At 37.2% G+C, this 23,891-nt stretch overlaps 3 long non-coding RNA genes across 9 annotated transcripts; 2 read left to right on the forward strand and 1 right to left on the reverse strand.

Moving 5' to 3' along the window:
- Positions 1 to 4,990: 4,990 nt before the first annotated feature.
- Positions 4,991 to 5,871, forward strand: LOC110917361. 2 transcript variants are annotated; one of them, XR_004872611.1, is made up of 5 exons: positions 4,991 to 5,038; positions 5,138 to 5,232; positions 5,350 to 5,429; positions 5,500 to 5,593; positions 5,735 to 5,871. It is a non-coding gene; the product is annotated as an uncharacterized LOC110917361 (long non-coding RNA). The 2 variants fall into 2 exon arrangements; XR_002580509.1 differs by lacking the exon at positions 5,500 to 5,593 and having other exon boundaries at positions 5,735 to 5,865.
- Positions 5,872 to 6,483: 612 nt separating this feature from the next.
- LOC110917351 lies at positions 6,484 to 9,613 on the forward strand. Of its 5 annotated transcripts, XR_004872610.1 has the most exons (7): positions 6,484 to 6,616; positions 6,714 to 6,812; positions 6,982 to 7,175; positions 7,342 to 7,586; positions 7,657 to 7,953; positions 8,272 to 8,415; positions 9,242 to 9,613. It is a non-coding gene; the product is annotated as an uncharacterized LOC110917351 (long non-coding RNA). The 5 variants fall into 5 exon arrangements; XR_002580496.2 differs by lacking the exon at positions 6,714 to 6,812 and having other exon boundaries at positions 6,490 to 6,643; XR_004872608.1 differs by lacking the exon at positions 6,714 to 6,812 and having other exon boundaries at positions 6,490 to 6,643; positions 7,665 to 7,953.
- A 3,953-nt stretch (positions 9,614 to 13,566) lies between these two features.
- Positions 13,567 to 16,215, reverse strand: LOC118483234. 2 transcript variants are annotated; one of them, XR_004869964.1, is made up of 6 exons: positions 15,592 to 16,215; positions 15,434 to 15,512; positions 14,682 to 14,800; positions 14,426 to 14,570; positions 13,910 to 14,120; positions 13,567 to 13,782 (listed from the first exon to the last, which is right to left on the reverse strand). It is a non-coding gene; the product is annotated as an uncharacterized LOC118483234 (long non-coding RNA). The 2 variants fall into 2 exon arrangements; XR_004869963.1 differs by having other exon boundaries at positions 15,434 to 15,521.
- Positions 16,216 to 23,891: the final 7,676 nt, after the last annotated feature.

Raw genomic sequence — 23,891 nt, forward strand, 5'->3', positions numbered from 1 at the left:
CTTCCCGAACTCTCAGCTGGTGATATCCCGATCTCAGATCGATCTTTGAATAGTAGCTCGACCCCTGCAACTGGTCGAACAAGTCGTCAATACGCGGTAGAGGATAACGATTCTTCACAGTCACTTTGTTGAGTTCGCGATAGTCGATACACATTCTGAAGGTACCATCCTTCTTCTTCACAAATAACACTGGAGCTCCCCAAGGCGATGAGCTAGGACGAATGAAACCCTTATCCAAGAGTTCTTGTAGTTGCGTGGAGAGTTCTTCCAACTCTGATGGCGCTAAACGATAAGGTGCACGGGCTACAGGCGCGGCTCCAGGAGCTAGATCAATCTGAAACTCGACTTGGCGATGGGGCGGAAGACCAGGTAATTCCTCAGGGAATACCTCAGGATAGTCGCGTACAACCGGAAAATCCTCTAGCTTCTTCTCCTTCTCTGTGGTATCAGTAACTAAAGCCAAAATCGCAGTGTGGCCCTTTCGTAAGCATTTCTGGGCCTTAAGAAGAGAGATGATGTTCTCAACAGCACTTCTCTTGTCGCCACGAATCATGAGAGGTTCACCACCTAAACCAGGAATACGAACGATCTTCTCGTTGCAAAGAATCTCTGCTCGGTGTTGGGATAACCAATCCATCCCAATGACAACGTCGAAACTACCCAAGACAATAGGAATAAGATCGATAGAGAAGGTCTGGTCATCGAGGATAAGCTGGCAACCCTTGACTACGTGTGAGGCTTCCAAACTCTTACCATTAGCTAGCTCTACGGTGTGCTTGTCGCTCAGGGGTGTAGGAATACGCTTAAGCATCTTACTAACTTCTAGTGACACATAGCTAGTATCGGCACCCGAATCAAATAAGACTGTAACATAAAAGTCGTCGAGAAGGAACTTACCCGTCACCACGTTGGGATCATTCCTTGCTTCTCCTTGACCAATCACGAACACTCGTCCCCTAGCACCATTGTTGTTGTTGTTGTTCCCATTGTTACCATTCCCCTGATTGTTGTTGTTGTTCTGGTTCAGTTGGGGACAATCCTTCTTGAAGTGGCCTTCAGCTCCACACTGAAAGTATCCTTTGTTGTTACCCTGCTGCTGTCGCTGGTTCTGCTGAGGTTGCTGACGATTCTGATTGACGGGGTATGCGCTTCTGCAATCCTTTGCAACATGACCAGGCTTGTTGCATCGATGACAGTTGCCCCTGGTGCATGGCCCACTGTGGTGTAGGCTACAACGATTGCACTTGGGGTGATTTCCTTTGTATCCACCATGACTTTGACCACCAGACGACTGCTGACTGGGGCTCTTGTGATCATCTGTCTTTCTCTGCTGAGACTGAGTTTGCACAGAAGTTGAACCCCTGCTTGAAGTTCCATCCCATTTCCGTTTATCTCCACTAGAAGCACCAGAAGTAGTTGCAGCACCTATACGCTTCGGTAACTTGTTCTGCTCCACCGCTTGGTCAGTAAGACGGTGAGCCAACTGTACAACCTGCTGGATAGTAGTCAACCTCGCTGAAGTCACATGACTTTGGATCTCTGGCACCAAGCCCTTGAGATAGAGTTCAATTCGTTTATACGGAGGATCCACCATAGTAGGACACAACAAGGCAAGCTCATGCGATCTCTTAGTGTATGCCTCGATTTCTGATCCCGACATCTTAAGATTGTAGAACTCATCTTCCAGTTTGTGAATGTCGTCACGACTGCAGTATTCTTCCCTGATCATTTCCTTGAAAGTTTCCCATGGGGTGGCATTGGCAGCAACCAACCCTAACATCTGCACTTGAGCATTCCACCACGTGAGAGCCAAACCCTCGAGAGTACCAGTAGCATACTTCACCCTGCGCGCTTCAGGGCATTCACACATTTCGAACACAGACTCCAGTTTCTCAAACCAGTGTAGGAGACCTACTGCTCCTTCAGTGCCGCTAAAAGTTGTGGGTCGACAGTCCATAAAGGTCTTAAAAGTGCACACCGGTGCCTGACCTAAGGTAGGTGAAAGAAAAGACAGAGTTTAACACAAAGGTTGGTTCACGAGAGTAGGATCCAAATGATCCTAGAACATTTCGGACTGCAGGATATACCTCCTGCGTGTGCAGCTGCGAGCGCTGCGGCAACTCGTTCGTTGATCAAAGCCGTCAACTGGGCTTGTGTCATGTTAACGCGTCCAGACATGGTTCTTCATAATAAAAGCAATACGTGTGAGAGAGGTTCGCGAAAGCACGATAGTAGGACAGAGTAAGTACGCATGTGTTCAAACAACAGTAGTTATACTAGTCAAGCATACCATGAGCAATGTACTACGTAACTAACAAGTAGGCAATATACATACATTATATTACCTAGAACGTCGAGCCTTGCATGAGGAGCGAAGTGTCGTTGTGGACCGTTGAGCACTAAACCGGTCATAGTCTGGTTTTAACAAAAACGTTTCTCCTTTATTAAAACCAAGTTCACTATAACCAATGGCTCTGATACCAATCTGTCACACCCCCAAAATCCCACCTGCGGAGTACTACCGCTTGGAGGCGTGACTGACCAGGATCCAGCCACCAATCATACTGAACAAGCATATAAGTAGTTATAAAAGTTTAACCATCACGATTGGTGTTCCAAAACAAATAAGTTTAAGTTGCAAGCGGAAGCATAAGTTTAAAGTTATAACATAAGTTCCAAAAATTTCAAGTTTAACATAGTCTTGTAGCAATCCCTGTCCCACAACGATCCTCCTCCATGCAAGCTCCCACTGAGTACCTATGGTCCTGCAAAGCATGTAGTAACGAGTCAACAACTAGTTGAGTGAGTTCACGGGTGGGCGTTCGTTTTAGTTGTTTCGAAAACAGTTTACTTTATCTGGCATCCTGCCGTGGGGGTTACCCCATAGTTTAAAAAGACGTGACCAGTTCATTCCCAGTTACTCCGGCACTCCGGCCGTGGGGGCTACCCCATGTAGTTATCAGGCATTTCGGCCGTGGGGGCTACCCCATGTACATCATCTGGCTCTCCAGCCGTGGGGGCTACCCCATGTGTATACTAGACTCGTTACCGTATCGATTGCTGACTGTAGTCATGTTTATGTGCCCTGAAAACATCAATGTCTATCATCATTGACGTGCCCCAGATCCATTAGTTCACGCCCGTCCTCTGCGGCACGGTGTGAGGCTTGTCAGACCTAAATAGCGCTATCTAACTAATGACCCGCTCGCCATTGGCCCGGCGATTAGTCGATACAAAAAGGAGGGACTTCGTGATAGAGTTTTAGTCTAGTACGTTTATCCGTCCATCCGGACGAGGAATCACATTCCTGAACCACTGACGTCCTGCCCAAGGAGGACGAGGAACCCACGTTCCTTAACCCAGTTCCCAACCCAGGGAATCCCATGCTTTGTAGAGGGTGTGAACTCACCTCGGTTTGCTCGGCAGTTAATCACAGAAAGTCAATCAAGTCGCAAGTAGTCAATAACGTCCTATCACGGTTATCACGTATAATCAGATTCGAACCAAGTAGTGCACAAATGTTCAACACGTATGGCAGACACGTTTAATCAGTAGCAGTTCATAGGTAACAGTTAATCACATGTTCAAAGTCCAAACAGTTGGGCTCGTGATAACAGGCCCAAATAACTCATCAACAGTAGCACAGAAGTTCATAAGTCCGGCCCACTAACTAAGGCCCAAAGTGTGGTCTCGAGTCGCAACCGGACTCGCAAGCATGGTCTCGAGTCATGCTGTGTGTTGATCATGGATGGTTGCGAGTCGCAACCGGTGTCGCAACCGTAGTCTCGGTTCATCATGCTAAGGTCTCGAGTCGCAACGGGACTCGTAACCTGTGGTTTCGGCTTGTCCTGCTATGGTTGCGAGTCGCAACCGCGTGGTCTCGAGTCATCACGCTGTGGTTGCGAGTCGCAACTGCGTGATTGCGAGTCGGTAGCAGTCGTTTTCAAGTTCACGTGTTGATGCAGATGTAGTCAGATTAGTGGTACAGTATAATCAGGCCCAAATCCGGAAATAACCAATAGAATTCCACTAACATATTTCCTAATCAGGTTATTAGTCAAAGATGGATCAAAATCACAAGGGTTTTCAATCTTCAACTATCATTCAAAGTGTTCTTCCTATGTTCAAACACATATTCATCAAGTATTCATCCTTTATTCAAACAAAACTATGAACAAGCATCAAAACACTAAACATAGCACACAACTCGGTTTTTATATATGTCCGATTTCATGAGAAATGCAAATCCGATTTCATGTATCATCAAGATCTAGTAGTTTAACTCTATTTAACACAAGATGTCATGAGTTCTTTAGCAACACATTCCAACACTATAACTTGTTAACATACATAAAACTTCATCTCATTCATGCATCCATTTAAACACAAACATAACATAAACTAATCAATAATCATCAAGAAATACTAACAATAAACATCATCTCATGCATTTTATCATTTAACATGATTAACATAAATCCATAAACATTAAAAGCACTAACCGGTTAATGAAGTGTGTGTGTGTGTCGATCCGAAGTTCCAAGCCCGAGAGTTCTTGTGCTAACCGATTAGATCCGAGAGTCTTGGAGGTGGGTTTGTGTGCTTAAGGCTTAGAGAGAAAAGTAGGAGAGTGTGTGTGTTGTATTGTTCAACAAATGGCAAAAACTAACTAAGGGTAGTTTATATAGTCAAGTTCCAAGAGTGTGCACCCTTAGTGGGTTTCGAGTGGGGGTTCACGGCCCAATGGCCCAACCGGCCACAAGGTTCTCGGCCCAAAGGCCTATTCGGTCACTATTCACTCGAGACCTCTTGGTCTCGAGTCGGGTCCGTTGTTTCGTGTCGGGTTCTCGGTTCACATATAACACGTACACATATATATATAATACACACGCAACAAAGCACTTATCATATAAAAAGGTTCACGTTATCATTTTAACTAGTCACATAACGTACAAGCAAGTTACAACGAAAGGTTCTAAATTTCGAGTTGTCACACATCTTACCCTAAATATCTTCAATAGCAATCGAAAACAATCAGGTAAGTGTTCTTAGTTTTAATGTTCTCCACTTTCGTTTCTTTGATGATTTGTCTTCTGACTATGTCTTCATACATTCTCACTGTGTGCTTTTAATTAAGGAACCAGGTAAGTGTTCTTGATTATGTCTAATGGAGGTCTAAACAAGCCAAGGGAGTTGTCAAATCTGACGTTTCACAGTGTGCTTTCAATTAAGGTTCGTACACATTTTTTGTTCCTATCTTTGATTATTTAAGTTCTAATTTGGGTTTTGGTTCTGATTAGGGTTCTGATTCTCGAATTCTCACTGTGTTTCCAAAAAAAAATATGTTAGTATTATACACAGGGATTAGAAATTGGGTGCTTATCCCCCTATCAATCGTCATGGTTTTCATCGGAATCCTCCGTTACTAAGTTAGTTATTTGTTCTTATTTGATTTATTTGTATTCGTGTATAAAAATATGTGACTAAAGGATTTTGTAGCCAGGTTATAATTAGGGCTTGAAACCTTCAAGTGGCTGTTGGTTTTATTTTGTTTAAGGCTTTTCGGGCTCGGAAATTGTATTATACGAATAATGTAGGGTTTTTGATTGAGTTTGCTAACTGGTGGTTAATTTTAGGTGTTTAAAAAACAATATGTAGTTTTGAAAATAGAATTCGGTTTACCTTCAATTTATTTAGTCAAAGGCACTAACTGTGCGTATCTAGGCGAGGTGAGGCGAGGCGAGGCTCAACCAAACTGTCTTGAGTGCAGCAAGGCGCACATGCTCACTAAATCGGGAAACCTCTATATGAAGATGTAGAAAGACCTCATGTTTGGCTCTACAGAGAAGCCAATACGTATATGAAGGCAAGTCTATCTTACATTTGGTCCTATCTCCTCATTTAGTGAAAACGAGGCAAGTTTAATAAGTGTTTCGCTTTTTATTTCTTAATTTAAGTGGTCATTTTAATGATTGTACGTGGGAATAAGTTGTTTTAAAAAACGGGGCAAGTTTAAAGATTTCATCTCTCTTCAAGAATTTAGCGATGCTTTTGTATTTATTATTGATTTATTTTGTTCATTCGTAGCTTACTCGCAAAAATGAGTTCTTATCATGTATGAGCAAATAATTATGTGGCTTTAGAGCTATTAATTACTCGCAAAAATGATTTTTCTCACTCAGTTATTGGAAATAAATGTATCCGTGGCAACTTAAAAGAAAGAAAGAGGGAGAATGACAACCATTACTTCTTCGACTTTTGGCTGGTAAAGTGGAGCTTGAGAATGAGTTCAATATGGGTGTTGATGGATCTGCCCTCTATTGTATAAATTTAACCTTTTAGATTAAAATATGTGCAGTCCATTAAGATAACACATAACAATTTGGCTTTTACTAAACTATACATTATTCTTTAAAAGTTATTTGTAAATACAATGATGCCACCTGTTAATGTTTTAAGAATGAAATAAATGATATTGTTATTTGCAGGAAGGGGACATGTTATCTGAACTTATTCAGACTCAAACGAGAGTGGAACTGGGAATGAAGAGCTTAATGACGATGTTGCCCATGAAGATGAAGACTATGACGATGGTGGCTATTCATTTGACTTGAAGGTACTGGTCGCATAATATGGCGGAAAGGTTGGTTAGTTTTTCTGCACACATTTTATTTGTTCCTGATCTATGTAAGATGTTGGGTTCCATAACACAGTACACACATAAACAAGATTAAAGAAATGCAAAATTGGGTGGGAAACTTCAAGACAGAAGGGCCGAAATGAACAAATTGGGCATATCATTGGTTTTTTTAGTACGTTGATTATGTCTCAGAATATTTTTGATTTGGTTTTGTTTTGTGTGTTGATTTAAGTATATTAGTATCCAGATTTATGTGCGGATAATTCGTCGATTAGATCTCAAAAGATTTTGATTTCGTTTTGTTTTGTTTTGCTTATACTGCATTTTATATCTTTCAACAGATGTTCCTGGTTGCAGGAGTTTGAGCATAAATGACGGGTTGCCAATGGCTAGAACTTCTACACACTCTCATGTTCAACCACCTCATAGCGGTGGAACAGTTGGTGCGTCAAAGGTGACTGAGCGACCCATGTTGAGATTATCTCCGAGGTCTAAACCAGTTGACAATATTGAACCACATGTAGCTTATAATCAGGTATTTTAAATGTGGATGTAATGAATAATACATCTTTATAAACCTCTGATTTTTGTGTATTGATGTTATGTTCTATATGTTGGTGTAATGGTTTTCTTCTTTTAGACTGCCCCGCAGTCAAAGGAGTCAATTGTTGGAAATGTGATTTCATTGTTTCATGGTATAGCTGGATCAGAGGATGCCCATCCGACATCTAAGCAACCAAGATTGAACTTAAAGAGTAAATATTTATAGGGATCTTGCTGTAGTTTTGGATGAAGAATTGCGAAGAAAGGGAGCTACAGTTAACCAGCTCGCAAATCGTATGGACAGTGGAATGCACTGAATGAAGTTGTTAAAGACATGGAGATTGTATGGCCACCACTGGTTGTTATCATGAATACTTAGCTTGAACAAGATGGAAATGATAAGGTATATCATTACTGTTGTTAATGTATGTTTGTTTAGTTTCATAAATGAATTTACTAAATGATACTTTTAGTGGCTCAGGATGGGAAACCAAGAGCTGCTTGACTACTACTTTAGGTCATCTGAAGCAATGAGGGCCGCCATTCTTACAGGCCAAAAGGACACATGGGTATGAGTGTGTTGATTTTTGAATCCTCGGTCGTTGGATATACATAGGCTGAACGTCTGAGCAAGCATTTTGAAGATGAATGATCAAGGATCTGATCGAGATACGCCGGATCGTTGTCCTGTTCTGTTTTATCCCGGAGGCAAATGAAAGCTATATGGCAACTAAAAAAAGACATGGATATCTTTAATCGATATTCTCTAGGTCAGGATTATTCTTTATGTGTTTCATTTCTGAATCACATTAACTTTTTTACTTATTTTTATATGTTTATATAGGGAAATCAAAGTTAAAGTTTGAGTTGGTATCTTAACGAGCGGCAAAAAAAAATACTTTTATTTGTTGTAAATTAAATTTTCCTACCCGGCAAAAAAAATAATTTACATTAACTTTTCAAGGTTTATTACCTGGTGGAAAAGATGTTCTGATTAATAAAATATAAACCAATTGGGTTCCATTTTTGTTTATCTGTTTGTACATACAAATTAAATTGGTTTTTAACTGATTGCTTAACTTTTGCAGATGATAATGATGTTGTCAAGGAGGATGCTCAAGATGGCGATGATAATGTTGAATGTGGTGATGATGATGAGCTTAAGCCAGATGAGAATCTTTGCTTTGAAAAGATCCATGGTGGAAAATGTTTCAGATATTAGATATTACATGGTAATACTTTTTATTTTGGTGATCATCTTTCTACAAGTCAATAATGATGATAAAATCAAGATCCATATGACTTTAGCATATGCCGATATACAAAATTGGAAGATTTTATGAACCATCAAAAAAGTAGATTTTTAATATTTTAGAGAGGCATAAGACATTCTACATGGATAAAACATTTGAGTTAATGTTCTTGAGCTACCGCACGTATTCGATTAAAAGTCTCTTTGAAGCAAATAATTATTTCTTCGTGCGAGAAATGTGTAAATTTCATTCATGTATGCTTTTAAAGAAACTGTAGTTTGGAATTCTTATGACATATACATACATACATACACACACATATATATATATATATATATTAAAAAAGTTGATTGCTCTTTAATTCCATATATTTTACTATTAACTATGTCACAAGAACTTAATTAATTAGAGCTCAAGCCCGCCAAGTTGTAGGAGAGGAACATGGCTTTAGCCAAAGAAGTTGCTGCACTTAAGTTGTAAAAAAAACCACAAGTATTTTGGTTATGAAGTTAACATCCAGATAATAACAGGTAGAAGTGGTAAAAGAGGGGCAAATTCTTGGGGTTGGGTAATGAGTTGACATATGTTTGTTTCAAACTCCATATGGGGCTGGCTGGGTCGATCGATATAGTTGCAAAAAAAAACGGTATTATACATCATCCAAGTATTTGAATAAATAAAAACCGTTATTCGGCATAGTGAGTATTTGAGTGTGTTGAGTAGAGGAGGATGGCTTTGGAGAAGTATTTTAAAAGGCTGGCTGCTCATTCAGTGGCATAGTGAGGAATTGAGTGTGTTTTTACAGGTGTATGAGAATTTGTCATTGATGAATGTCGCAAATGCTGGTGCGGTTGCTGATAGTAGGGAGGTGGTGCATCAGGGGACACAGGGGCATGAGAGAGAGATGTGATCAGGATGTTTAAAGAGTTGAGGCAGTTGGTTACATATTTTTGGGGTGGGACAAAGCCACCTTTGAGGGAAGAGGAGAATGAATTCTTGGAGAAGAAGATGAAGTCGCAGGGTTTTGAGTTGAGTTGTCCATTTGAGTTTGTCTTAAGAAAATGTTTTTGTTTATGAAAATTTATATTACTTTGTTCTTGACTGATGAAATTTCGACCTTAGCTTAAATCAAAAGCCATTAATTGGCATACAAAATTAGATGTTATATTTTGGGTTTTTTTTTGGAATCCACATATGAATTATTAGCCTTTAAACCCGCTGTGTATATGCCTCATGAAAGTAAAAATTCAAATTTGAGTGAACTGTATTGTTAGTCTTTGAACTTGCTGTGTAATTATGTGCCTCATGAAAGTAAAAATTCAAACTTGAGTGAACCATATGAGAATAGGCAATAACCATGGTGAGAGAACTGGCAGTGGTGTATATGCTGAGAACAAATGAGCGGATAACATGAGTGGCCGTATCGGTATTATCATTCATAGTTTGCAACTGTAATTTTTAATCATATTTAAAATATAACTACTAAAGTAGCACCTTTTACAATGCTTTGAATGGCTTCAAACAGGAAGCCTTATGAATTTGCTGCAACACATAAAATTAAATAATGGTAGAGATGTATGGGCGATGGATAATTTGAAAGGGGCCATACATGGGCATGTGTATAAAAATCATTATAATTTTATATAATGTTTGTAACTTTTTTGTGCCTGAAAACTGGTTTGGTTTTTATTGAAGGTTGGCTTTGAGATTGAAAAAGAGCACTTACAAATTCATGATAACCAAGACTTTTACAAATTGCTAATTCTATATTATATTACAAGAATGGATATTTTGTCAAAAAAAACCATAGGTTATGGTGTGGATTTGGTCCAATAGGCGCAAGTTGCTCTGATTCATTCATTCACTTTACCATTGTTGTTTCGATATTGTTTGATCAACAATACAAACTCATGATAAATTGTCTTTTAATAATCATGTAAACGAATATGATCAACTTTGTTTTCTGTCTTTCATAATTATTTTTAATTTTAAAGACGTTAACGTTTAATTAATATACCTTATTCGTCACACATTATTCATTTTTTAAAATATATATACAATTGTTTAATAAAATTTAAATATCCGACCCGTGAGTATTCACGGGTTATAACCTAGTCCTATATATATATAAAGGGGTTCATCCCCCACCCCTTAGGTCCATCCCCTCCAAGCCGAGCCTACGTGGTGCTGACGTGGCGACCCATCCCCTTGGGGATGAGGCTCTACATACCCACTAGTATAATAACTCCCGCCAAAGGTGGGTTTTTTTTTTTTTTTTTTTTTCCTGAAATGCCTCTTGTGGGGCTTAGCCACAACATTCTTATCAAGACCCCGAAATCGAACCCACAACCAGCAACAAATTTTTTATTTTACCAAGAATTTGCACTTAATGTAACAAAGAGGCCAACTACTACTGAGACTCCCCTCAAACCGTGACACACACATTTGCAATTTGAGTCTCCTACCTACATGAAAAATTCCGTTATGATTCTCCTGATCCAGGCCCATTTCAGCTTGCCACGGGCCCCTCTGATGTTTATGGACTTGTAGTTCGTTTAAAAACTACCATTAGAGAAGGCCCACCCTCAAGCTGTTTAGATTACATTACTAACATTTAACTCGTTTGATTAATAACCCTTTAAAAAGGCTTGTTTAGAGAATTAACATGTGTTTATCTCATTCACTTTTGATACATTTGGATCCCTAGCCCCGGAGGCCGTGGAATTCCTATACACTTCCAACAGGTTGTGAATAGTAATCTCTCAACCCTTAAGGGTCGTTTCGTCTTTAATAGGATTGGTTTTGCAATTCAAAAGAGGATTGCGGCGTATCTTGTTGCCCGTTTACCTGCCACTTGTTTGTAATTTGTTACTTTGGCATTTTAATGAAGATGTTAGTGATTAAAAAAAAGGTTGAATTGTTAACTTTAATAGTATAGTCTACTGTAATAAATTTAATATGTTAGTACTTTATGATATGAGTAAATTGAACCTGAATTAATTATTAAAATAGGGAATAAAGCTATTTGTTTATATTATTGATGTTGATTAAAGAAAATAAACTTTAAAAACATAGAGAAAAATAAGAAAAATTCAGTCCATTATTGCGCACATTAAGTTAAACCCTCAAAACGCTCTTTGCTACATGGAATTTGATGTAATTAAAATTGGAATCGAAAACATTCCATCTAAAATTGTGTTTGGTTAACCATCAAAAAAATTGGAATTTGAAAACTCTCTCAATTATAGATTTTAACTTTCCTTCACTAGTGTGAAGGAATTGTAAACATTCCAATCGAATGTTCAAAAATTACCAAAAGAACCCCATCGTCTTTCCTTTTCCTCTACAATGTCTTTTCTGCATCACCCTAAACCTAAATCATCCAACTAATTATGCATAAAAATAAAATCATCTAATTGATATCAACATCAACGTATGACTATTCGGTATGGAGGTGCTTGAAAAGGGGGTGTCATCTGACATGTGGAAGCCACGTCAACGTGCATAAAAAAGAGGCGTGATGCAAAAAAAAGGTGAGTGGGAAGTGGCGTTATTCGACACGTGGCATACATTTTATATTATTATTTTATATTTAATAGAGTAAACTGCCATTTTGGTCCCTGAGTTTTGGGCAGTTTTGCCACTTTAGTCCAAAACTTTCATTTTGGTCCCTGTGGTTTTAGTTTTGTGTCATTTTGGTCCAAAAGTGAATTCAACTCATATTCCTCAAATTAGACCCTTTTTTGTCCTTATCTTTAGAGGTAAATTGGTCATTTATCATTCTATTATAACTGATTATTAATTAATAACAAAACTAAATAAAAAAATCTTCATCTTCCCCGAATGAGTCACAAGCAAATCCTAATCCAAACCCCAATTCTCTGCAACCATCATCTTCTCCACCCCATTATCCTCTCTGCAACCATCATCTTCTCCACCCCATTCTCCGCCACATCCACAATGCTCCACCACAACCCACCTCTCACAGCCACCCGCCCTAACCCACCAGTTTGTTCAGGCACCCAAATCATCAAAATAATCATCAAATAGAGTATCATCATCATCATCATCATCATCATCATCATCATCATCATCATCATCATCATCATCATCATCATCATCATCATCATCATCATCATCATCATCATCATCATCATCTCTTCTCCAAAATCCTGCAACCATCATCTTCAAACAATTTACAGTTCTATGATATTCTCAAACAGAGTATCATCATCATCATCGATCAATGGGGAAATACATGAGGAAACCTAAATTCACCTGCAACACAATAGCTGTACTCGATGTTTCTCATGTTATCTTGAACTACGCAGCCGTAGGCTAGAGAAGCCTCTGGCTCAACGATTAACATGCTGCCGACAACGAAACCCTAACCCTAGTGGTTTGAACTCTTCTTATTCCAGCGATGGCGGCTGGTAGTTTTCTAGGGTTCCGATCCGGTGGTGGGCGATGGCGGTTTGAGGTGGTGGAGTGTTTCTGGTGAGCGATGGCTATTAGAGGTGGTGGTGAATATTATCCAGTTGGTGGTGGGTGTTGGATTAAGTTTTGTGTGTGTGTGTGTGTGGTGATAGAGTTTAGAGAGAGAGAGAGGGAGGAGAGAGAGACTGAGTTTCAGTTTTTATAATTTAGTTTTATTAATTTTAATTGATAATCAGTTATAATAAAATGTAAATGACTAAAAACCCCTAAGGAAAATGACAAAAGTTGAGGGTTTAATTAGGGGAATTTGGTCCGTTTTCATTTTTGGACCAAAATGGCAACAAAACTGAAACCATAGGGACCCAATTGCAAAAAGTTTGAGATTTGGACTAAAGTGGCAAAATTGACCAAACCATAGGGACCAAAATGGCAGTTTACTATATTTAATAATTATGTAAAACTAGAAAAGTGCCCCGCGCGCGTTGCGCCGCGGGCAAAGAAATTGACCACACGTCAACAACATGTAATCGATCAGAGTTACAAACTCCGGTAATAATTAACCTCCAGATCATTATGTAGTAACTATAACTACAATGTTATATGTATATTAATAATTGTGTATACTAATAGACACATGTTGACAACAAATAATCCAATAACTGTTTCTTTGACAAGCAACTAAAGTCCCAAAAACCGGTAACGCGCTACAGCAACTGTTTAAACTAAAATTCAAGCACATGTTATTTGACCCAAAACCGGTGTTCTTACTATTGAATTAAAATAAGGTCAAGCATGTGGAAAACCAAATAGTACTTTTGGTTGATCAACTAATATCCAAATGATTACAAAGCCTTCATATTTCATCAGACAACATCTTTTCGAGTAGCATCTGCTCAAAATGGCAATCTCCTGAGATTTAAAGAATTTTATACATTCAATATCAAGTGACAAAGTTGCTAGGAATAAGTTACCGTGTCCTTCCTAAAATCAAATAATGAAAGGTCAGTAAATATATCATATTAGCATCAGAACATACCTTGATTAACTCGATTTTAAATCTTCTCGAAGGATTGGATGTATCATCACCAGAATACTCTAAACTTCTAGATGGTGTTGCGGAGTAAATGATATAAGGGAATTTATGGTCCATTTAACTCCCTCTAACGTTGGATTAATATCCATTTAATAAGCTCGTCATGGTAGTCAGTAGTAACTGTCTCCCTGGTAATTTGGCATCCTGGGTATTCCTGCCAGCAGAATGGCAGCATGAGATAGCTTTAAGGTTTTCTAAATAAAAATAACTATAAAGTCACCTAATGTAAAAACAAAAAAAAGTAAAATAAAGTCCAATGGAGCCAACAATCCAATAACAAAACGTGAATTAAAGATGTATAACAGGTTGTGATCATGCTATACACAGGTAGATTACAACCTCTAAACCGCCAAGGTAAAAAACAATGCATATTAAAACCAAAACCGAATTTACACATCCTGACAAACCTTCCCGTTTTCCACTTCTAACTACAACTTAAACAAATGAAAGAATCCATACTGAAGAGAAGCCTCCATAGCATCATCACGAACTTCAGGTTTCTCACTTCTCTTCTTCTGAGTAACTTCCAAATTATCTCCTACAATAGCTCTGCAATAAGGCTTCTTGGTCGACGTCCCTTCTTGACAGCTTCTTGAGCAATATCCTGTTTAAAACCATCAAAACAACATCAACAATTTTACAGAACTGTAGACCAGGTTGACTAGTGAACAATTTTATACGAAAATGTATGAACCAAGAAAATTAAGTTAATAACTCGATCAAATAGAATGAATGGCTAGATTGTGGTCGAATAGCGCTGCCAACTTGTCATAATCGTCAACCATGGTAATGGTAGTGGATACCAGGCATATGGTATTATGATACTACGAACCCCTGTGAACAAAAAACGGCACATCTAGGTGAGTTAAAGTCCTGATTATTTTGTAACAATTAGTATGCATACAGTCATCTCAACAAATAAAGATAATCTCAAAAAATCAATATAATCTCAACAAATCAATATAATGAGTAACTTAACATAAAACATTAGTTATTATATCATAATAGTAAACTCAAAACCCTAACTCACAGAAATTTTGACCATCAAACACGACTTCCGGATGTAAATAAAGTTATTCGGTTGTACATAGAGCAATGCTTTATAAGATGATGCAACCTAAAAACAAAATAAATAAAAAATCCCTTCCCCTGATCTACTAAACCTTTGAGGACAGTGGCCTTCAGCTACTAGTATTTATTTACATAACTTCCAATACAACTATTCAAATGAAGCAATGAGTTGATTTAGGCCTTTTTGTCTCTCAAAATGAATTATCCATGAGCACATGCACTGTCAACTACAGATGATTAATACATCAAGTATTTAAATTCTAGATCATTTTGTCCAGACAGCTAGAGTTTGATAGAATCATACTTAATGACAAACAAACAACAAATTCAGCTGCATAATAACTTTTTCACATGCAAACTTCCATTTCAAATAGTAGGATTAAAAACACAAATTACCTGCTGCAGATGATAGGGCAAAATCATTCAGCAAAGAAGGAGAATGAAGCTACTTAACGATTTGAAGAACTTTGACTTGCTATATGTACTTCAAATCAGTAAAAATAATTGATCAAATACCAAGCAAAAATTGAAAATCAAAGCACAAAACTCCCTACCTTTAGACATAATCAAGCTTAGGTTTCATATCAACACCAACCCACACTTGAGTTTTACTGAAAAATTAACAACAAACAAAAAATGTAACAGATCTTTTAATAAACTTTCTCAAACGTAATTTTAGTCCAAGAATTACACCACAAAAACTCGTCGCCGCAGTTACAGCCGCTGCAAGATCCACTCCAAGAATCCCCAAATCACCGCCGATTCCACCAATTACCTATATGTTGCACCCTACGATGTCGATTAAACCAACACCGCTTTACAATCAGGGAAACAAACACCACCATGAGGATCGCCCTCCTCTGTACCGATGTGTAGTATGACGCGGATAACTTACCGGAGGCAAACGGAGGCCTTTTCTATGAGTTATAAACCCTAGTCTCTCTCTCTTCCTCTCCCTATCCGCTCCGATTTGGTGAGTAAAGTAGAAGGGAAGATGCGGGTGAAATGCTTCTCGTATAGCGATCCATGATGAAGATGCCGGCGGTGGTCGCTAGGGAGAGACGGCAAAAGATACCTATTTGTGACGTGCCGACTGACAAGATAACGTCGCCGAAGAAGTCCGGACGGTGGTCGCCGACCATTGAGCCGCCTCCGTCTTCACGTGCACCCTTTTTCTCTGTTAATGTACTCTCTCTTTCTCTGTCTTCTTTGAAGGTGGGGAATGAAAAGACACGTGTGTGTACCAAATAAACTCATACACCAATAAAGCATGTGGTACAATCACATAAATCACAAACACCAAATAAGCACAACTTACAACTCTCATTACACAAGAATGTTGAAAATTAGAATATTATATAATGTATTAAATTTAAATAAGAGAGTAAATTACAAGTTTTGTCCTTTATTTATATTCCAAATTGTAGGCGTTGTCTTTTGGCGTAAAAGTTGACGAGTTTTGTACTTAATGTTTCAAAATCTTGCACGTTATGTCCTTTGGCCCTAACCCGCTAAATTTTTTTGTGTTACATATGGTTACATCCCTTGCCCATGAGTGCATTTTTGTCATTTCATCTCCCCAAGGACTATTGTGTAGAACAACTTATATTAAGGGACTAGTTTATAGAAAGTAAAAATATGTATAAAAAGACAAAAACATGCCCCCCTTTCTCTCTATCTCACGCTCTCTCTCTTCTTTCTCTCTATCTCAGTCAAACCTTCTCATATATATATATATATATATATATATATATATATATATATATATATATATATATATATATGTATGTATGTATGTATGTTAGGGAACTTTAATGTAAGTATTGAAGAAAAAGATGATTAACATGATCATCAGCTGAAGAAGCAGTCAAGAAGTATCACTAAAAAGGTGTCTACATGATAAAGTGACAAGAAGAAATGAAAGATACATCTTCAACTAAGCATCAGGAAAAGATCAAGACAAAGAAGACAATCAGACAAGACCATTCTAATGAAGTCTGATGATAAATCTGGTATTTATCATCAGAATCTGGTAAGTCTGATCATCAGAATTTCTGATGATCAAGTTCATCAGAATTCTAGTAAGCTGGTCACCAGAAATTCTTGTGGACCAACATGTCTTAGAGATAAGCCCTCACACAAACCCAAAAAGTAACAAGTTCGAAATAACCAATTCAATGAATGTGCCAAAAAGTCACTTTGTGCAGAGAAAATGATGAATAAACAAATGTTTAATTCAGATCCACTCTCTATAAATAGAAATGTCAACCCAGAAGGTTAAATGATTTGAGCTTAGCATTCAATACACATACCACAAACTCCATTACCCTTCGCACAAAATTATTTAAGTATTCATTTTGTAATATCCAAAAACTTTGTTTTACAAAGTCATTAATACACTTGAAAAATTCTGAAAGTTGTTTCTTGAAAGTTTGATTTCTAGTTCTGCAGAATATTTTCCTATTTGTTGAAATCACTTGCCATATTAAGTATTTGGGTATCTCTATCTGGGATCAACAATTGGTATCAGAGCAGATTGAATAAATCATTTTCAAAAGATCAACTGCTTATATTTCTCTTGATATCCAACTCTTAAACTAAATATGACAAACTTTCAAACCTTGAATAAAGCTTTCAATATTGGGTCTATTTCGAAACCTCCAACTTTGGTCAGAGAAGAATACCCTTAATGGAAAACCCGGATGATCATTTTCCTAAATGGACATGGTCGAGCGTTGTTTTCATCCATTATGAGAGGTCCACATATACCCACTACTGAAATACCAGCAGTTCCAACAATTGAGCACACACCAGGTATCCCTGCCTCCTTAGCTCCTAAAAGTGAAATTCACTGGACTCAAGAAGACAAGGATTTGGTGTCTGCTAATGAAAGGGTCAAATCACTTCTGATTATGGCACTTCCAAATGACATATTTTCTCAAGTAGATGCATGTGCTTGTGCTAAGGAAATATGGGATCAACTGGAAAATCTATGTGAAGGAGGAGAAAGAATGAAAAGAAACAAGAAAACTAACTGTGTCTCTACTTATGAAAGGTTCAAAGTCTCCAAAATGAGACTCTTTCAAAAACATATAATAGGTTCACCAAACTTTTAAATGAACTTAAAAAATTTGGTGTTGAAAAATCAAATGATGAAAAGAATGTCAAATTCATAGATGCCTTGCCAAGAGAGTGGCGAAGTCTCACAATGACCTTGGCATCAACCCTTGAGTTAGGAAATATGAACTTACATGATCTTTATAGCATCTTAGTCCCTAGAGAGGAGGAAATCTATGAAAATTCAAACCGAAAAGGGGGATCTATAGCTCTTGTTTCACACACACAAAGAATACCAGTTTCAGATCCACAAACCTCTCACTGCCAGAACATAGAAAATTCTGATGCTTCATCAGATTTTTCAGCCTTTGCTGAGGCTATTGCTTTGCTCACAAAAACATTTAAGCAAAGATTGAGAGGTGGGAGTGGTAAATTTCAGAAGAATGATAGGGGGAGGATGGAAGGAAAATCAAGAGAGAAAGGGAAGACAAAAGTTGTTTGCTACAGATGCAAACAAAAAGGGCACTATGCTTTAGAATATAAGAACAAGAAGCTGAAGGATGTGGCCTACTATGAAAAGAAGCTTGAAGAATCTAAAAAGCATCAACAGAAAGTCAGCTTAATAGCAGGTACTGATACCTGGTTAACTGATGATTCTTCTAATGAAGAAGAGGAGGAAATGGCAAATTTCTGTTTAATGGCCACAAGTTCTAATGAATGCTCTAGCTCATCAAAACAAAAAGTAAGTTCAGAGAACCTTGATCTGGAACAACAACTAAACAAACTTATGCAAGATTTTGTGATTTTACAAAATAAAACCTTATCAGAAAGCACAAAATCTGATGATCTGCAAAAGTTGCTCAATAAGGCAAAAACTGAAAACCAATCTCTAATTGATCAAATCCTAAAAAAAGATGCAAAAATTGAATTTTATGAACAAGAAAGGAAAAACCTTTACAAACAAATTCAAGACAATGAGATCAATGTGAAAGGATTTCAACAAGCAAAAGAGTTTATAAAACTTATTGAGGCAACACCAAACACCAGAGGTAAAGGGCTGGGATATGTTAAAACAAATATTAAAACTCCCACCACCTTTGTAAAGGCATCCGAAGACATTTCTGCTAAGATAATATCAGATTCTGATGCTAATTCTTGCAGATCTGGCAATTCTGATAAACTGTTTTTGTCACCCAGAATTTGCATGAAAGGGGATGAAACCTTAAAATTAATTAAAAAACAAAGAATTCTGAAGGCAAAAAAAATCCATCACGAGCATCTTTGTCTAAACCATTAGACAAATCACATTGTATGTGTGTTGAGATACTGAAGCTGATTCAACATCATCTCTCCAAAGAAAATCATCCTGCTAATGGCTCAGCATTACGTAGAGATTCTGATGAAAATTTCTCGTCTGATGAAGAAATCTCAAGCACATTTTTATCAGAAAAAGTATCGAAACAAGTTTGGGTACCAAAAACTCTCTAACCTCATGATTTCAGGACCATCATGTGCAACAGATCTGGTACTGCAATTCAGGAAGCTCCATGCACATGACTGGGGACAGAGCTTACTCAGCAACTATCAAGAGAAACTGGGTAAATATGTAAATTTTGGAAACGAGGTAAAGGGAAGAACTATGGGATATGGTACCATACAATATGGATCATTGACCATTGAAAAGGTTGCCTATGTAGAAGGTTTAAAATATAATCTACTTAGTTGGGGGCATTTGTTTTAAAGGCTTCCAGGTAACCTTTTTACTTGAAAAATGTCTACTAGTTGGTTTAGATGACAACAAAATATATTTAAGTGGGAAAAGGATTAGAAACTCCATCTATTACTTTGATTTCAGAGAAGAAATTGAGCATCCTCAACTATGCTTATTTTCTACTGAAAATAACGGAAATAGTTGGTTACGGCATAAAAGGCTTGCTCACTTGAATTTCAAAACTCTAAACCAACTAGCAAACAAAAATCTGGTAACAGGTTTACCATACATATCATCCAAAAAGGATAGAATATGTGAAGCATGTGAGCTTGGAAAATCAAAGAGAGGCTCAAATAAAATAGTTTCAAAATCTTTAATTTCTGAAAATTTGGAACTTTTGCATATGGACCTATGTGGACCTGTAGAAACAACTAGTTTTTCTGGAAAGAAATACATTTTGGTCATTGTAGATGACTATTCTAGGTACACATGGGTTGAATTTTTAAGAAAGAAAAGTGAAACCCCAGATATGATCATTAATTTCATCAGAAAAACTAAAAACATGTTGAAATTACCCGTAAGAAGGATCAGATCTGATAATGGAACAAAATTCAAGAACGCAAAACTTCAGACTTTCCTTGTAAGCAAAGGAATATCTCATGATTTTTCTGCTCCAAGAACTCCACAAAAAATGGAGTTGTAGAAAAAAGGAATAGGACTCTGGTAGATGCAGCAAGAACTATGCTTGCTTATGCCAGATTGCCCACTTATTTTTGGGCTGAAGCTATATCAAATGCATCCTATACACAAAACAGGTATATCATTAACAAAAGACATCAGAAAACTCCTTATAACATTATCAATCAAAGGATCCCTAATATCAAATTTTTACACACCTTTGGTTGTAATTGTTTTGTCTTTAATGATTTTGATAGTCTAGAAAAATTTGACAGAAAAGCAGAAAAAGGAAATTTTCTTAGTTACTCACTGTCCTCAAAAGCTTATATAATATTTCTTTTAAACACAAGGACAATAAGAGAAAGCTTATATGTGTCTTTTGATGACTCATCAGAAACCAAGATTTTTGATGAAATTTTACAAAATATAAGCTTGTCAAAACAACCTGAAAATTCGGAAGATCATCTTAACAGATTAACTGAAGAACTTTTAGGACATGACCATATACTAAATATATATCAAACAAAAATATGTCACGTACTAACCCTGCAGATGATCAGGAACCTCCATTAGAAAATGTACAAAATGATCAGAATTCTGGAATTTCACCAGAAATCAAACTGAACAACAGACTTCTGATCCTCTTGACAACACTGAGGTCACAGATCAGGGGGAAGCTTCAAATCCACCAGGAAGTATAAGTTCACATAACAACTTGAGATCGATCAGGGGACACTCCCTAGCTGACATCATTGGTGACCCTAAAGTAGGTGTTAAGACAAGATCTGCCACAGCTCATGAGTGTCTTTATGCTGGATTTTTAAGCATAATTGAGCCAAAGTCTGTCAAGGAAGCACTGAATGACTCAGATTGGGTCCAAGCAATGCAAGAAGAGCTTGACCAATTTCAAATTAGTCATGTGTGGGATCTGGTACCCAAACTAAACAACAAATCTGTCATTGGTTCCAAATGGGTATTCAGAAACAAGTCTGATGAACAAGGAATCATAACAAGGAATAAAGCAAGGCTGGTGGTCAAAGGCTATTGTCAATAAGAAGGCATAGACTATGATGAAACCATTGCACCAGTGGCTAGGCTTGAAGCTGTAAAAATATTCCTGGCTTATGCTGCCTCAAATAACATAAAAGTTTATCAGATGGATGTCAAGTGTGCATTTCTGAACGGTGAAATTGAAGAAGAAGTGTATCTGCATCATCCAGAAGGCTTTGTTGATCCTCAATTTCCAAATCATGTTTATAAACTAAACAAAGCCTCGTATGGATTGAAGCAAGCTCCAAGAGCATGGTATGAAACATTATCAAACTTATTAATCAATTCTGGCTTCACCAAAGGTACAATTAATACAACCCTCTTTCTCAAATCACATAAGGGGCACACACTTTTGGCCCAAATTTATGTTGATGACATAATATTTGGATCCACAAATGACAAATTCTACAAAAAGTTTGAAAAACTTATGACCAATCACTTTGAAATGAGCATGATGGGTGAATTAACCTTTTTCCTTGGTTTACAAGTTAAACAACAAAATGATGGCATATTCCTGAGTCAGTCAAAATATGTCAGAACTATTTTGGAAAAGTATTCACTAGAAAACTGTTCATCTTCAAAGTATTCCCATGGCCACAGGAAACAAATTAGATTCTGATACTGAAGGAAAACCTGTAGATATAAAAACTTATAGGGGAATGATAGGATCTTCGCTATACCTTACAGCCAGTAGACCAGACATAATTTTTTCCACTTGTTTTCTAGCAAGGTATCAATGCAATCCTAAAGAGTCTCACTTGAAAGCTGTCAAAAAAGTTTTTAAATATCTAAAAGGAACTTCAAATCTTGGCCTATTGTATCCTAAGAACACAAATTTAGAACTAATTGCATACACAGATGCAAATCATGCAGGATGCAAGCTTGACAGAAAAAGCACATCTGGTGCCTGTCAGATGTTGGCAGAAAAATTAGTGTGTTGGGCAAGCAAAAAGCAAAACTGTGTTGCCCCATTCAAAGCAGAATCAGAATATGTTGTAGCAGCAAGCTGTTGTTCACAAGTTCCGTGGATGCAAACTCAACTGAAAGATTATGGAGTGAATCTGACAAAAATTCCAATTTTGTGTGACTCTATGAGTGCCATTGCAATAACATCAAATCCAGTGCATCACTCAAGAACAAAACACAATGATGTCATATACCACTTCATAAAAGATCATGTTGAAAATGGTAAGATAGATGTCACACCCTGACTTTTGCGGAAGCGTATGATGTGTGACTTGCTCAATATCATTGCATTCAGTTATAATAAACAACTATATGATTAAAACAAGATGTTCATCCATTCATAAGATTGAAATGTTACTAACACAAGTCATTTAAGTTTCAACCAAAACCCTCAAGTTATGATACAAAACAAAAGTGGATGACATCTAAACTTAAAATTTACGTCTTGAAAATAACACCAGCGCCCAAGATCCAACTTATTTCCAGAAATACATGTGAGTTTTGGAAAATCGTCAACATAATGTTGGTGTGAATTCATGCAGTTTGTGTAAACATTTAAGCATTCGTTATAGAAAACATGGTATGTAATTATACTGAAAAGAGTACTTCTATAAATGTAAGGCAATCGAGATCGCTAATGGTTTGCAAGGCCATTAACATGTGACACGACATAGGAAGCATCCAAACCATAGGCATTTTTACTTGTCGATTCACGACTAGAGACACAAAAGCACTGCTTGGTAAAAAGTGTGGCCAAGAGTGTGGTTGCCTGAAACCCATTAGATCTAACCTTTTGTTCTACGATCTTGGTATGTAACTGATTAATGGTGCTTATGGCACCCTATTCGTGACATGATCTAAAGTATCATTCCTTATTTTTGCATTCAACATACCATAACACATGTACTTTCCCCAACTTTAGAAAACAAGTAAAAGTTTAAAAGTGGGGACATGAACTCACAACTTTGCGTATCCTGCGCCGTAAACTTCACCGGTTGGTTTTGTAGCGTCGTGACCTATACGTGTTCTATTAATGTTAGTTACTAGACTTGTATCACACAAGTACAAGTCACCATCTATTGTTTATGTATATGTTCTTTGTACGTTCAATCTTTGTGAGGGTCGTGCCCTTGTTCGTTGGGTCTTGCCCGCGGAGTATATATTGTTTATTTGTAAATATATATTTTCCTTCTCAAATATATATTCATTTATAGAGTCTTTCTCAAGGTAGTAAGTGTTAAAAATAATTTATATTTTTAACTTTTCATGTATGTTAATTATATTATTTTCTAAAAATAAATATAAGTATTCTGTGAAATAATATTCTCAATATTATTTTTGTACAAGTATTCTTAGGAAAATATACTTGTATTTTATGTAAATACTTGTGTA

The sequence above is a fragment of the Helianthus annuus genome, chromosome 2 (genome assembly GCF_002127325.2).
Source record: "Helianthus annuus cultivar XRQ/B chromosome 2, HanXRQr2.0-SUNRISE, whole genome shotgun sequence".
NCBI lineage: Eukaryota > Viridiplantae > Streptophyta > Magnoliopsida > Asterales > Asteraceae > Helianthus > Helianthus annuus.